At 44.6% G+C, this 17056-nt stretch overlaps 1 protein-coding gene across 1 annotated transcript in view; it reads right to left on the reverse strand.

Moving 5' to 3' along the window:
• LOC120916886 (latent-transforming growth factor beta-binding protein 3-like) overlaps positions 1 to 17056 on the reverse strand; it is a 2124401-nt gene that overhangs the window by 1595504 nt on the left and 511841 nt on the right.

Consider the following 17056-nt stretch of genomic DNA (forward strand, 5'->3'; position numbering starts at 1 on the left):
TACTTATTCTATGCGGGGACTTCAACATGACTCCCGATCCGACTATGGATTCCACTACTTCCTCCACATGCAACCTCCCAACATTGTCTCCGTCAATCACCAAGAATAACCTCTATGACGCTTGGCGTTGTCTACACGATAACGAAAAGGACTTTACTTTTTTCTCTACCCCACACTGTGTTTACACGAGAATTGATCTATTTTTAGTGGAACAGAGGGTTTTATTTCAGGTTAAGTCAGTCAAGATTAATGATATATCCTGGAGTGATCATGCATCTGTAGTATTATCGTTAGCTGATTTTGCTTCCTGTAGACACGTTCCGGTTTGGCGACTCAATACCTTCCTGCTGCAAGACAGGGAGATTAGAGACCGTCTACGGACCCAATTAACTGAGTTCTTTGGGAATAATCTAGACACTGTGCAAAGCCCTTTCACACTATGGAATGCCCACAAGGCATTTATGAGAGGCATACTCATCCAAAAAGGGGCGAGGTATAAGAGACAAAGGCAGAGACGCTTTATGGAGCTTATGAGCCAAATTTCAGATTTGAGAGCAAGAACAAACAGAACCCAACTAGCATAATATCTGACCAACTTACCAAACTTCGATTCAATCTTAGACTTCACCTACTGGAAAACTTTAAACGAGCCTCCAAGCGTTTAAAGATGACCTATTATGCTTCGGGTAATAAAGCAGGAAAATTGCTGTCCAGGGCCCTTAAGGGCCATAGGTATAAAACGAAGGTCCCGTTTGTAAATCACCCTGACTCCGCTCAGAACGTGTCCCACCCCCAACAAATTGCTGACGCCTTCAGCTGCTACTATAGCAAACTGTATAATCTTAAGGATGACTCGTCCACTTTTCAGCCAACACCTGAGATTATCGACCGATTCCTACAGAATTTAGACATACCTAGGTTGTCGAAGGATCAGCTTGACTTTCTTAATCTTCCCTTTAGCGAAAGCGAAATATCTAAAATAATAGACTCCCTACCTTTTAATAAATCTCCTGGCCCGGACGGCTTTAGTAGTGAATACTACAAAGAATTCAAACCCTTATTATCACCATGCTTAGTACAGATGTTTCAGTCGGCGGCTGCCTCTGCCTCTTTTCCACCAGAAATGTTAGAAGCCCTCATAGTAGCTCTACCTAAACCGGGTAAAGAACCCACTTCCCCGGCAAACTTTAGGCCAATCTCACTTCTCAATATAGATCTTAAAATATATGCCAAACTACTTGCTACACGATTAGTGGACATTATGCCCGAGTTTATCCACCCTGATCAATCGGGCTTCAGCAAAAATAGGCAAACATCAGATGCCACAAGGCGCATGGTCAACATAATCCACTTGGCAAAAGCACAGCAAAGGCCTTCTCTGCTCCTATCTTTGGATGCAGAGAAGGCCTTTGATAGGATTCATTGGTTGTACCTGTCCAGGACTCTAGAGTCGTTCGGATTAGCGGCACCATACTCGCAGCAGTCCAGGCCTTGTATTCTAAACCATCGGCTAAAGTATACATGTCAGGTATATTGTCAGCTCCATTTAATATAACCAATGGTACGAGACAGGGGTGTCCCTTGTCCCCCTTAATTTTCAATTTGTTAATGGCACCACTGGCCATATCGGTAAGATCACACCCTGAGATAACTGGGTTTGAAGTCAATAAGGAGCAACATTCTATCAGTCTCTTTGCAGATGATGTAATAATGATTATGACAAATGTAGAAACATCGCTAGCAGCAACGCAGGGCATATTAGGTCTCTTTAACAAGGTTTCCTACTATAAAGTCAATGAAAACAAATCGTATATTTTGGGTTTAGGATTAAATGATGATCTGTCCACCAAGATTAAGCACCAATATCCTTATACTTGGAGCACTAACTTACCCTCTAAACTTAGGGAGCTTTCCTGGACCGAATCCTCATGGGCGGGGCGTTTAGCAGCGTTTAAGATGGTACTTCTGCCCCAATTCCTCTACCTGTTCAGAAATCTTCCCATCTTAGTCCCAGATAAAAAAAAATCCTCAGCCCAATCTCAAGTGAATAGGTTCCTCTGGCAGGGAAGGAGGGCCAGATGCGCCTTTGGTTAAGTCTAAGTCTACGGGAGGGGTCGGGCACGTGCACCTTAAAGACTATTACTCGGCCGCAATCTTAGCGCAACTGAGATGTTGGTTCCAAAGCGGAACCCAGTCGAGGTGGCTAACATTGGAAGTCTCCCAGAGCCCAAACCTCAACTTGTCTAATTTACTACTAGCTAGCCCATATATGACCAAAGTACCCCCATTCATTTCCTCAACTATCAGAGCAGCTCTCAAAGCTTGGGGAAAATTTATAGTGGAACCTGTGAAAGATCCCAACCCCCAAACCATACCATTCCCTATAACTGGCCTGCAATTACTATTTCCTGACCTCAACATCAAACACTGGGTGGACAAGGGTATCAAAACTGTTGCAGATATCCAAATTGGCCCTGCAACCAAGACATGTAGATCCCTACAAATCGAATATGGCTTATCCTCTAGAGATCACTATACGACTATCCAGATAGCACATCTTCTAGAAACCACTCCGGAGCTGTCGGTTGTTGTTTCTTGGAGAGTATTCCTATACCTCACTAGCCCAACTACCTCCATAAAAGGCATATCTTTATTTTATAGTCTACTGGGTCAGAAAACCCAGCTGACTAAAACACCCTATATGAGATCTTGGGAATGGGACCTTACTAGTACATACGACATACCCCAGTGGAAACTCGCAATTTCCTCGGTGTACAAAGCCACCAGATGCGCTAACCTCTGGGAATTATGCCAGAAAATCTTGTTGCACTGGTATTTGACCCCCACACGACTAGCAAACTTTCAAGCTCAGTCCTCTCCCTTGTGCTGGCGATTATGCGGACACAGAGGCTCGATACTGCATATACTGGGAGAATGCCCTAGGTTGAGGAAATATTGGAAAGAAGTGTTTGCCCTTATTGGTTCGATCATAAACTGTAAATGAAAAGAAAAGTGCAAAAAAGGCCCAATATTGCACTGCCGGCGCTTAGTGTTGCAAAAACACCTTAAAGTGACTCAGTGTGAAAGTGAAAATAAAAATACCACAAATAAATAAATCAATAAGAGAACACCACAAAGTGCAAGTGGTATTATCTATAAAGCAGCTATTTCAGTAAAAACGGATTAAACCATTTTAAAAGATGTGTAAACAAGTATCTAAAAAGCGTGAACTACAGTTCAATAGATAAACAGCGCTATTGAATTGTTAAAACAATTCAGAGAATAAAAGCCAGTAGGTGCAGTTGGTGTAAGAGGTGATCAAATCAGAAGTTTAAGTGCACCAAAAACAACTCAAAGAGAAACACCTATATAAGTGGTTAAACTCACCCACCAGGGGTGTAAGCCTACCACAATACAGCAAAAAGCTCTGCAGTTACACCATCTGATCCTCCAGGTATTGATAGGGCAGAGCACGTCTCAGCACAGTGGCATGAAAGAAAAATAAAAGTACAGATGATAGTGCAATATTGTCTAAATGCAACTGGCTCAGATATGTACTTAAACCTAAGGTGAATGCCCGTACAATATAACACTGTTAGATAAGCAAGTAAACAGTAAAGGTTTCACCGCTGTCACCGCCGTTTTCTATCCTCCAGCCCTCTGTTGAAGTCGGAAGTGACGAAACGCGTCAGGGCGTGGCTACCAACGGCGCTACACACGGATACAGACTGCGTTCCACCTGCGCTCCACCTACTACCAACCACAGCCCAGCATCTGCTACAGCATTTCCTGCATAGCACGAGCGCGGCCCCTGGAGGATAGAAAACAGCGGTGACAGCGGTGAAACCTTTACTGTTTACTTGCTTATCTAACAGTGTTATATTGTACGGGCATTCACCTTAGGTTTAAGTACATATCTGAGCCAGTTGCATTTAGACAATATTGCACTATCATCTGTACTTTTATTTTTCTTTCATGCCACTGTGCTGAGACGTGCTCTGCCCTATCAATACCTGGAGGATCAGATGGTGTAACTGCAGAGCTTTTTGCTGTATTGTGGTAGGCTTACACCCCTGGTGGGTGAGTTTAACCACTTATATAGGTGTTTCTCTTTGAGTTGTTTTTGGTGCACTTAAACTTCTGATTTGATCACCTCTTACACCAACTGCACCTACTGGCTTTTATTCTCTGAATTGTTTTAACAATTCAATAGCGCTGTTTATCTATTGAACTGTAGTTCACGCTTTTTAGATACTTGTTTACATAAACTGTAAATGCCCTTTTAGAATGGAATTGGCCATTTTGTCACTGGGAATAGATGTATTCCCCATGCCCCACAGACTGATAGTTACACATATCCTCCTGAATGCTAGATTGGAAATAACAAGAAAGTGGAGGTGCACCAAGGCTCCCACTCTGAAGGGGGTGGTTAGATCCACAAATCTTCACATTAGCCACAAAATACTGTTCGAGAAGTCGCAACACAGACTTAGGAAAGGGGATCAGATCTAGAAACCTTGGGTAGACTGGTACAAGACCAACGAACATAGGTTTTAGACCTAATACTGTATATTTCCCCTCTTTCTCGTAATCTCCCCTTTCTCAACACACACATTGAGATTGTGCATCCAGTATATGTTCCTTTCCTATATTTTTCTTTCCCTACTCTTTCTATCCTCATCTACTTTCCTTACTCTACTTTCCCCCTCCCTTTATTTTTATCTTACTTCATATCATACCTACCCCCTACTCCATCCGCATATACAACATTCAGGTTCTCTCTTGATGCTGCAGGTACATTTGTTTACTTAATGTCATTGTAAAATGTTGGTTGATACTTAGCAAGCATAGGTGAGAGCAGCTCCTTCGCTGTTAGCGCAGTTTTGTTCCCGATAGGGGCGTTGACAGTATAAGGGGCCCAATTCCGTTTCGTCTCGTCTCGACTGGGTTTGATTCGATTGAAACCGAGCTCATGAGTATCCCAATGTTATTAAACTAACCTAAGACTTGGCTAGCTATACTTAACACATATGTTAGTTATCATATATGTTTAAGGATTATCTTCTTATTATTGGCAAGTTAGAACACCTTAGGCCCCGTACACACGAGAGGATCTATCCGCTGGGATTTATCCGCAGATCAGTTCCAGCGGATAGATCCTGTGGTGTGTACGGCCCAGCGGATATTTATCTGCGGATATTTTTCGGGCCGATGGATTTCCAGCGGATACAAATTTCTTAGCATGCTAAGAAATCTATCCGCTGGAATCCTGTCCAGCGGATTGATCCGGTGGTCTGTACAGACTCACCGGATCAATCCGTCCGATCCCCTCCCTCACATGCGTCATAATGATTCGACGCATGCGTGGAAGTCTTTACCTTCCAGCGTCGTGCACGTCACCGCGTCATCATCGCGGTGACGGCGCGGCTACGTCACCGCGGATGGATTCCGCGCGGATTTCGATCTGATTTTTAGTACAACCATCAGATCAAAATCCGCCAGAGGATTTATCCGCGGGAATGGTCCGGAGGACCGTTTCCAGCGGATAATCCTCTCGTGTGTACGGGGCCTGAGGGTAACAATTGGTATATGTAAACTGTTATGCCTTACTATGCATCTTTGTGACCTACGATGAGAGCTGTTTCTCATGAATGTATGCACGGTCTGTTGTATTGCGCAAAATTGTTAATAAAAATTATTGAAACAAAAACAGGATCATAAGGATTACATTTTTAAAAACATGGTTACTTACCAAACTGCTTCAGTTTTCGATGTTTTACAATATGCTAAACATTCAGAGAAGTATTTGAAAACAATGGCAAAAAAAATGTGAACGTAAAGGTTTTTGTGCAAATTGTTGAAGGAGATGAGGATGTAGAGAAGTACACCGCCGAGGCGGAAACAGGGGAGTCTCATAGAAGAAAGCAGAGGAGGGTATAGCCTCTGTAATAGATACATTTTTACAACAGGGGTGATTTATTCCGTGTCCTGACAGCCCCTGTAACACCCCTCTTTGGTATACCTTTACCAGGTTGCCCCAGGACTATTGTGAGTCCCCCACCATCTTTTCACAGGCAATGTCCTCAAAGTTGGCTCATTTTGTGCCCCCAGAAGGAAGCCAGCTCCTCCTCTATGTAGACGACATTCTAGTGGCGTCTCCCTCAGAGGAGGTTTTTAGGACTGATACAATGGCTCTGTTGTATTTTCTCCATGATCAAGGGCATAAGGTAAATAAAACTAAAACTCTAGTTGTGGTAACAGCAGGTCAAATACTTGGGGTATAATATCTCAAAAGAAGGTCGGCACCTGGATGAAGCGAGAATTCTAGTCCTCCTACAGGTGCCGAGACCAAACACCAAAAAACAAATGATGTATTTTTTGGGTATGAGGAATTTTTGTAGGTTTTGGATCCCGGGTATTCAATATTGACCGCCCCGTTGGTCCATGCCTTACATGGTAACCCCATGGCCCCACAGGATGCTATAAAATGGAGTGAGGAAAAAGAGATAGCCTTTACTGACCTAAAACAAGTAATTTCGAGTTCATCAGTGCTAGCCTTACCAAACTATGACAAACCTTTCGAAAAAACAGTGGACTCAAGGGACATTGGTACTTACACAGTCACATGGCGAGTGTCAGAGGCCAATTGCTTACTATTCTACAAAACTAGACAGTGTAACTAGAGCACTTCTACCCTGTGTACAGGCAGTGGTAGCTGCATCTATAGTGCTATATCACCCGCTGACACTCAAAGTACCTCATGCAGTATCTGTTATTCTTTTACAACAAAAGATATCACATTTGAGCCCAGCACGACACCTTTCCTGTATGACAATACTCTTGACACAACCTTTACTTAACGATACAGAGGTATACTACATTAAACCCATCCACACTACTACCACTTCCTACTGATGGCCATAAACCTAACTGTACTGCTGCCATTGCTGGAAAGGTACTGCCACAAAGTGATTTGAAAGATGTACCGTTATCCAACCCCGACATGACACTTTTTGTGGATGGCTCCAGTAAGAAAAATCCAGATGGCACAAATGCAACTGGATATGCAGTAGTGACACAGGATAAAATCTTGGAAGCTAGGCCATTACCAAAACATTATTCAGCACAAGTAGCAGAACTTGTAGCACTGATAAGAGCATACATAATTTCAAAAGGAAAGTCCTTAACCATATACACCAATAGTCAATATGCATTTTCAACAGTACATGTTTTTGCACAACAATGGAAAAACAGGGGGATGGTGACCTCTAGTGGTAAGCCAATTTCACACACGGACTTCACTCTAGAACTTCTAGATGCAATACAGTTACCAAAAGAGCTTGCAATATGCAAATGTCAAGCACACACAAAACATACAGACCCCCATCTCGGAGTGAAATAAAAGGGCAGATGAAGCGGCTAAAATAGCGGCACAAGAAACACATCAAATAATGACAGAACTGGAAATCATATAAGTGGAAGGTTTGGGACTTTGAGTTTTTATTAATCATTTCCTTTTTTATTTTCAACAAAGTAGGCAGATACATGTTAAAACCAGTCACAATAATAACATCTTATTATACAGTTAACACATACATCAGTCCCCTAAATTAACCAAGAAAAATAACCACGAGGAAACCCATAATATTTTCTTATTACCTTAACTTATCAAGGGTGTTCCTCCCCTTCTTATTATATTCTAGTCAGAGGTTACCTTACACTGGCTACCCCTTAACAAGCATCGCCTGCCTAATGTCTTGACCCCCTAAATCCCCCCTCCCCAAAACCCCCCCCAATCCTCAAAAAAAAAAAAGGGATTAACCCCCCTCTTCCTTCAAGACCGTCTGTCGGGATGTCGACCCCATTCACATTTTGTACCATTACCCTACTCACATCTCCTGCCTGTTAGTTCCCTCTTCGAGGAGAGATCCCCCCTCAGAAGCCAAAAAGGAGTTCCATGGCACCCAGATCTCTGAATACTTCTCTTGTTGTTTGCGTGATGAGAGAACCAGGTCTTCCAACCTGCTTATCTCCTTCACTTTACGGGTACATATTTGTATTGTTGGGGCTACTGTCGATTTCCATTTCAGTGGTATGCAGGCCTTTGCCGCATCTAATAGGTGGCAGGTGAGAGATTCTCTGTATCTTTTCTCTGGCATGTCATTTACATGTAAGAGACAAAGAGCTGGATCTTCTTTTATCTCTAAATCTGTAAACCGTTGAATAGTTCGTATGATCTCTATCCAGAAGATTTTCAGTTCGGGACAGTCCCAGTAGATGTGCAGCATTGTGCCTTTGTCCTTCTGACATCTCCAACATATGTCTGGGACATCTGGAAAAATGTTGTTTAGTTTTTCCGGTGTTTTATCTACTGAAAATCTTAAAATTTGTTTCTTGTATTCTAGTACACCTTGTTTTTTCGTGTATCAACCTGCACATCCTCTGTTGCTGCTCCCGACCAAAACTCCTCCCCATTTCTCTCTCCCATTCCCGAATACATTTCAATGCTAATCCTTCTGGCTGTATTATTAATAGTCCATAACACATTGAGAGTGTATGGGCCATTGCTCCCTTTCCGTTACAGAGATTCTCAAAACTGGTGAGAGGTCTACTAAACCTCTCGGGATCTGGAAGTACGCTAAAGAAGTGGGCCAGCTGAAGTGCATTCCAGAATTTAAGCCTATATCTGCTCCCTTGTTCGGTCATTTCTTCTATTGTCGACCAGGACCTACCCTGGATAAAGCTTGATGCAAAAATGCACCCAGTGTCCACCAATTGTTGGAACTCATTTCCTTTGCATCCTGGTTGGAATTTCGAAATAACCTAGTATCGGGTACATCTACGAAGTTTCAGGAACAATCCTCAGAGTGGGAAAAAGTGTCGCGCAAAGTTTCGCTGTAGTTCCCACCACCAGATGTTCCTTCATCTCTCTAGGCAATGCCGAATAACACCAGGATGCCCCACTGACAGGGATCCGTGATTGGGATTGTTCTATCTGGACCCATATTTTAGCCTCCCTATGTCTATTCCAATCAATGACTCTGTTAAGATGTACTGCCTGATAATATTTCCGTAGATCCGGGACTGATAAGCCTCCTTGTGCCTTGATAAAGGTCAGTTGTTTACGCTGTATATATATTGGCAGTGCTTGAAATAAATATAAAAATTTAGGGAGAATACTCATCTTTATGATGTTACAGCGCCCTATCCAAGTATGATAGCCTGGGTTCCATTTATCTAATAACAGCTTGACCTTTTGTAATAGGGATGGAAAATGTAACTCAAAAATCTTGACTACGTTCGTTGGAATAAGTGTGCCTAAGTATGTTAGGGCTTTATCTGTCCATTTAAACTTGAAGTTTTTCTTCAACTGTGTTGTCGTTGTTTGTGGAAGATTAACCGACATTGCCTCAGACTTATTGAAATTAATGCGTAAAATTGAAATCACGCCGTATCGATCAAATTCTCTCATCAATTCCGGTATTGTAGACTTTGGATTACCGAGGGTGAATAACATGTCGTCTGCGTATATGGATATTTTACACTGCATGTTCTTTATTTGTATTCCTTCTATATTCTGGTTCAAACGGATCATACAGAGAAAAGGTTCCAGCGACAGGGCGAAAAGTAATGGGGACAGAGGACATCCCTGTTGTGTCCCGTTTGATATATCAAAGGTTTCTGAAAGTATTCCATTGACCCTCACTCGGGCCGATGGACAGGAATAGATGGCCGATATCCATTGTAGTGATTTATTCCCAAAACCTATGTACTTCAATATCGCCTGTATATAGTTCCAGTTCACCCTGTCAAAGGCCTTTTCCGCATCCGTATTCAAAAATACCGATTGCGTCTTAGATACATTCACTATCTGAAGTAGATTAATGGCTTTTGTGGAATTGTCCCGAGCCTCCTGTTTGGGGATAAATCCTACCTGGTCTAGGTGTATAAGATTTGGTAAATATAATTGAATCCTATTCGCCAAGATCTTTGCAAAAAGTTTAAGATCCTGATTTAGGAGGGAAATTGGGCGGTAACTTCCACAAAGAGCAGGTCTTTCCCCTCCTTCGGGATCAGTGTAATATATTCTAGTAATGTTTCTTTTGTTAATGATGCTGTAGACCCCAATGCGTTAAATAGTTTTGTCATATATTCCACTAATGAGGGGAGCAGTGTTCTATAATATTGGGCTGTGAGGCCGTCTGGGCCCGGTGCTTTCCCCAATTTCATCGCTTCCACCGCCTCCTCTATTTCTTTTTTAGTAATAGGTTCCTCTAGTTTCTCCTTAGCCCCTTCCGCAAGTCTAGGCATTTGTGACTCTGAGAGGTATTGTTCTATCTGATCTACTCTCAGTTGACTACTCTGCAGATTATATAAAGCATGGTAATATTTCTGGAATTCTTGGGCTATATCTTGTGGTTTTGTAATTTTGGAATTATTAGATGTAGTAATCTGTGGGATATATCTACTTAGCTTCTGGTCTCGCAAGGTTCTGGCTAACAGTTTCCCACATTTATCCCCTGATTCATATGAGGTTTTCCTACATCGATGCCTTTGCCTTATAGTAGAGGATATCTGTAATTTGTATTCTTTTCCTAGCAAGATCTTTTTCTACTGCTGTCGAGCCTATCTGTTTATGTTTCCCCTCCAATTGGATTAGTTCTTCCAGAAGCCCTTTAAGTTGTTTTGACCTTTCTCTCTTGATCCTGGCTCCATGTTTTATCAACACCCCCCTAATGACTGCCTTATGGGCTTCCCAAATTATTCCTGGATCACAGTCTTCTAAGACCTCTTTATCTCGTAACAAACTCTCATTTAGTCTCCAATGCTTAATTCTAGATTTGGAAAAGATTTGGAAAAGTCTTGTAAATCATATGTCAAAAAGACAGGTGCATGGTCTGACCATGTGATAGACCCACTTTTAGAGTCTTTCACTGAGTGTAGTTGAGCATGCGGGATCAAGAAAAAGTCTATCCGGGAATATGATTTGAGGGGAGGAAAAAAATGTATAGTCCTTTTCTTTGGGGTGGAGCAATCGCCATATGTCAATTAATTGATTCTTGTGTAGGATTTGCGTAATACGCTTTCGGGCACTATGAGTAATAGACGACAGTCCCGAGGATGTGTCTTCTTTTATGTCTAAAGGAATGTTCAAATGCCCCCCTAAAATTCCCTTCTGTGAATTCCATAAGGATCCCCAAGGTCTTATTCAGGAAGTTTGCTTGATTTTCATTAGGGGCATACACGGTAGCTAATGTAATCCTTATGTTCCCAATTTCCCCTTTCACAAATAAAAAACGTCCTTCCAGGTCATGTCTGGCATCTATATATTTCCATGGTATTCTCTCCGCTAACATAATGGATACACCTCTCGATTTCGCTGTTTGGTTTGTTGAGTGGTAAACTGTTGGGAACCCTCTACATTTTAGAATCAGAACTCTATCGTATCTGAACTGTGTCTCCTGGATGAATGCAATATCTGTTCCCATTCGCTGTAGATCCTGGAAGAGGATTTTCCTTTTCTCTGGTATGTTTAGTCCCTTAGTGTTTAATGATAATATGTCTAGGGTCTCCATCCCGTTCCGCGGTCTATCCACAAGAGGAGAAAAAAAAAGAACACAACAACAACCCCCCTACTCTTCCCCCTTCCCACCCTCCACCCTTCCCATACAGAGGAGATACCTCTCCTCTCTATCTAATTATTAGCTTAGCTAAAAAAAAAAAAGACGCTTACCCTCTCCGCGGTGTATGAACATCAACCTATTGTGGTATGTATAGGGCTGAATTGGTTGGAGGGATAGGTTCCCGGTTCCTCCGTGTCCCCTGGATATCAAGACTTAATAACTGTGGTGTGGGCTACTTAGACCTCCAGTGATATTCACCACAAAAGGAAAAATGGGAAATCAAAAAAGTGACGGGGGTTCATAGGCTTAAAAAAAAAAAGGAAAAAATAGCAATATCAGCCCAACCCCCTTTTAGAACCCTTCCTCTCCCAAAAACTGATAAAGGAGTACTCATTATATCCCTGGAACTCCTATTAGCATGCATTCTGGCAGGAATACTAGATTCTCATATAAAACACTGGCAAAGAGTAAAATGTATATATAAGGTGGTACAAGGAGGAGGGGGAACGAGGGAGTCGGTACCAAACCCCGTCCCCTCTCGTTCTACCTCCTCCATCTTTCCATCCCTCTTACCCCCTCCCCCCCCCCCTTGATCCCTCCCCTCCAGATGTCACCTCTAATACTCTATTAGCCTGATTCAAAAAGACTTACGACGGCATATCAGTAGATACGCCATCGTAAGTCTGACTGCGCGCCGTCGTATATTTAAGCGTATTCTGGAAACCAGATACGCTTAAATTTGGCTAAGATACGACCGGCGTAAGTCTCCTACGCCATCGTATCTTATGTGCATATTTACGCTGGCCGCTAGGGGCGTGTACGTGGATTTACTCGTTGAATATGCAAATGACCTAGATACGCCAATTCACGAACGTACTTGCGCCCGATACGCTGTTTACGTAAGGTGTTTTCCAGCGTAAAGATAAACCACCAAAAAGATGGCGCAGCCCATGCAAGGTATGGACGAAGGAACAGCCGTCGTATTTTACATCGTTTGCGTAAGCGTACGTGAATGGGGCTGGGCGTATGTTACGTTCACGTCGAAAGCAATGAGTATTTGCGACGTGATTCTGAGCATGCGCGCGCATGTGCCGTACCAACGGCCCTCATTTACATGGGGTCACGGTTAATTTAAATGAAGCCCACCCACTACATGCCTACTTTGAATTAGGCGGGGTTACGCCGGGCCATTTGCGCTACGCCGAAGTAACTTAGGGAGCAAGTGCTTTGTGAATACAGTACTTGCCTCACTATTTTACGTCCGCGTAGTGCAAATGGGATGCGCTACGCCGGCATAAAGATACGCCGCCATACGTGAATCTGGCTATATAAGTTCAATAAGTTCAAATATTTAAAGGCAGGTTACAGGTCCGCAGTCTTCATATCTATACCTGTGCACATATTTCTACTCATTCCTGTAAGGCTATGCATCCCCATACATGTGAAAAAAAAGGACAAAATTACCCCCCCTATCATGACCCCCCCCCTGTCTTCTTTATTAGCTCTATTACCAGGGGGGGCTTCTTCTTCCACTCTCCGGGGGTCTTCTTCCACTCTCCGGGGGGGTTTCTTCTTCTGCTCTCCGGGGGGGGGCTTCTCCGTTCTTCCATCTTCTCCCCTCTTCCGCTGTTGACTCGGCGAACCCCGGTTCTTCTGCAGATGTCCGGTGCCTTCTTCTTCAGCGCTGGCTGCCTGCTATCTTTGTGTGTTAGCTCAATTTCTAGCAGGCAGCCGGCGCGGTCTTCTGTGACGTCAGGGTCTTCTCTTCCCTTCTTCCGATGTTGCCTCGTCGCCTGTTGTCGCTGTAATGATGGAAGCGCGCCTTGCATCCCATTTATATAGGCACGTGCACGTGGGTAGGCACCCACCACGTGGGTACCTACCGGAGCATGATGGGACGGTGATGCCTATATAAATGGGATGCAAGGCGCGCTTCCATCATTACAGCGACAACAGGCGACGAGGCAACATCGGAAGAGGGGAGAAGAAGACCCTGACGTCACAGAAGACCGCGCCGGCTGCCTGCTAGAAATTGAGCTAACACACAAAGATAGCAGGCAGCCAGCGCTGAAGAAGAAGGCACCGGGCATCTGCAGAAGAACCGGGGTTCGCCAAGTCAACAGCGGAAGAGGGGAGAAGATGGAAGAACACCCCCGGAGTCCGGAGAAGCCCCCCCCCGGAGAGCGGAAGAAGAAACCCCCCCGGAGAGTGGAAGAAGACCCCCGGAGAGTGGAAGAAGAAGCCCCCCCTGGTAATAGAGCTAATAAAGAAGACAGGGGGGGCATCCGGAGCAGAATAATAAATTATTTTAAAAAGCCTTGTGTTTTGTGTTTACTAACTAACTTTTTGCCTACAGGTGAATGGATAGGGGTACGATGTACCCCATATCCATTCACTTAGGGTGGGGGGCCGGTATCTGGGGGCCCCCTTATTTGAGGGGACTCCCAGATTCTGATAAGCCCCCGCCTGCAGACCCCGACAACCAATGGCAAGGGTTGTCGGGAAGAGGTCCTGTCCTCATCAACATGGGGACAGGGTGCTCTGGGGTGGGGGGGCCCGCAGTGCGCCCCCTGCCCCAGAGCACCCAACCCCCCCATGTTGAGGGCATGCGGCCTGGTACGGCTCAGGAGGGGGGGGCGCTCGCTCGTCCCCACTCCCTTCCTGACCGGCCGGGTAGCGTGCTTTGGATACGGGTCTGGTATGGATTGTAGGGGGACCCCCTACGTCGATTTTTCGGCATAGGGGGGTCTCCTTACAACCCATACCAGACCTAAGGGCCTGGTATGCTCCTGGGGGGTGAACCCATGCCGTTTTTTTTCTTTGAAAATTGGCATGGAGTTCTCCCTCAGGAATGCATGCCGAGCGACGCTGTCATTTTTTTTTTTTTTTTCCCGACGCAACTTTTTTAAGCCGTCGCGATCCTCAAAACTCGGCGTAACGTAACTTCGCGCATGCGCAGTACGGCCGGCGCGGGAGCGCGCCTCATTTAAATGGGACTCGCCCCATTTGAATAGGAACGCCTTGCGCCGGCGGAATTTTAGTTACACAGCCTGAAATTTCTAGATAAGTGCTTTGTGGATCGGGCACTTAGGTAGAAACTTTAAGGCAGTGTAACTTAAATGGGATTTTTTAAGTTACGCCAGGTTTTTGTGGATCTGGCCCTATATGTATCTGAGTGTGTCTATATGTGTCTATATGTGTCTACCCCCCCTCCCCTATCGTAATAATATACCCCCCTCCTTACATGGAGAAAAAAAAAACGTGACCCAGAAAAAGGAAAAAAAAAAAAAAGAAATGTCCCCCTCCACTTGTGTGTTGATAAACCATTTCAGCCACTTGGCCGGAGTGTGAAGAAAATTCCAATAAGCTTGGGAAAAAAAGAAAGGAAAACACAAAAAACACAAAAAACAAACCCCCCAAAACTCCACATGTACATCTATCTATTTGTGCAATTAGTCACTAAATACCGTCTCTCTACCCACCCAATGAATAATAATGTTTAGCAACCTTCTCCAGTATCTATTTAAACATACATACCCCTACCAAAAAAAGATAAAAAAAGAAAAAAACATACAGGGCCAGATTCTCGTAGACTGACGTATCTTAGCGGCGGCGTAACGTATCTGATTTACGTTACGCCTCCGCAACTTACACGGGCAAGTGCTGTATTCTCAAAGCACTTGCTCCGTAAGTTGCGGCGACGTAGCGTAAATCAGTCGGCGTAAGCCCGCCTAATTCAAATGTGAAAGGGGGGCGTGTTTTATGTTAAACTACTGTGACCCGACGTGATTGGCGTTTTTCACGAACGGCGTATGCGCCATCCGTGGAAATCTCCCAGTGTGCATTGCTCCTAATACGCCGCAAGGACGTATTGATTTTGACGTGGACGTAAATTACGTCTAGCCCCATTCACGGACGAGTTACGCAAACGACGTAACTTTTTCAAATTTCGACGCAGGAACGACGGCCATACTTAACATTGGCTGCGCCTCATATAGCAGGGGCAAATATACGCCGGGAAAAGCCTAACATAAACGTCGTAACTTTACTGCGTCGGCCGCGCGTACGTTCGGGAATTCGCGTATCTAGCTTATTTGCATACTCAACGCGAAATTCGACGGAAGCGACACCTAGCGGTAAAAAAAAATGCAGTTCAGATCCGACGGCGTAAGAGACTTACGCCTGTCGGATCTAATGGATATCTATGCGCAACTGATTCTAAGAATCAGTCGCATAGATACGACGGCTCAACGCAGAGATACGACGGCGTATCTCGGTTGAGAATCTGGGCCACAGAGATTAAGATAGAGGGTTACTTCCTGTCCCTAAAGAGAAAAAAAAAAGGATCTCTACAGGGAGATTCCCCTTACCAGTTTCCCACTCCTCTCCCTCTCATATTTCCCTCCCCCAGACTTGAAAAAAAGGGGGGGTTAACTCTGGTAGCTCTGATGGTACCCGAAAAGTATATGAGGATGAGCCCTTTCGGAATGTAACTGCCAATGGGTAGCCCCACCTGTAGGTGCACCCTTGTTCTTTGGCCCTATTCAGTAGGTGCCGAAGACAGGCCCTCCGCTGTAATGTGGCCCATGATACGTCTGGCAGGATTTTAATATGTACTCCATCATAGATAATGTCCCCTGTGTTCCATGCTGTCCTAAGAATCAACTCTTTTTGTTGATATCTATGTATACGGCAAATTATATCCCTAGATCTCGTGGGATTTTGGGGCTTGGGGCATAGGGCTCTGTGTACCCTGTCTATTGCAAAGTCAGCGGTGGTTGTTTTTAAAAATACTCTGAAATACCGTCCTCACTTTACCCTCCAAGTCCTCCGAATCCTCTGTTTCCAGTACTTCTGGGAGACCCCGAATTCGCAGCTTAGCTCTGCGACTCCTATCCTCAAGCATCTCTGTTTGAAGCTGCAATTCTGAGATTAGGTCCGCTTGTGTGCTTTGTAACTTCTCATATTCTCCCACCCGCTGCTCTAGGGACCTAATGGTATTTCCCCCCCCCGCCATCCTTTCTGAAAGGGTAGTTACATCAGCCCTTACCAGCTCCATATCATGGCGGTGAGCCTCTTCCACCCGTAGGATCAGCGCTTCCATATCTTGTCTCGTAGGGAGAGCAGCTAAGTCCTGTCGAGTTGGGAGCACTTCCAGCAGACCTTTAATGTCACTGATCTCCATCCCCGCCGCGCCGTCTTCTCTCCCCAGCAAACGCGCTTGTCCTTCCGCCTGAGGGGGCGCCTCTGTCTTCCGCTCGCCGCTCAGCCCGGAAGAGCCTCGCTGAGACCCTGTATGCAATCCTGTATACGCCGGGACCCAGTACTCCGTTTCCACCTTGCTCGTGGATCCCCGGCGGGGGACAGTCGGTGAAGTTAACAGGTACTGTTGTATGTCTCCTTGCAGGGCCGATCCTAGGGTCACATGCGCC

This window comes from Rana temporaria, chromosome 11 (genome assembly GCF_905171775.1).
Source record: "Rana temporaria chromosome 11, aRanTem1.1, whole genome shotgun sequence".
Taxonomy (NCBI): Eukaryota; Metazoa; Chordata; class Amphibia; order Anura; family Ranidae; genus Rana; species Rana temporaria.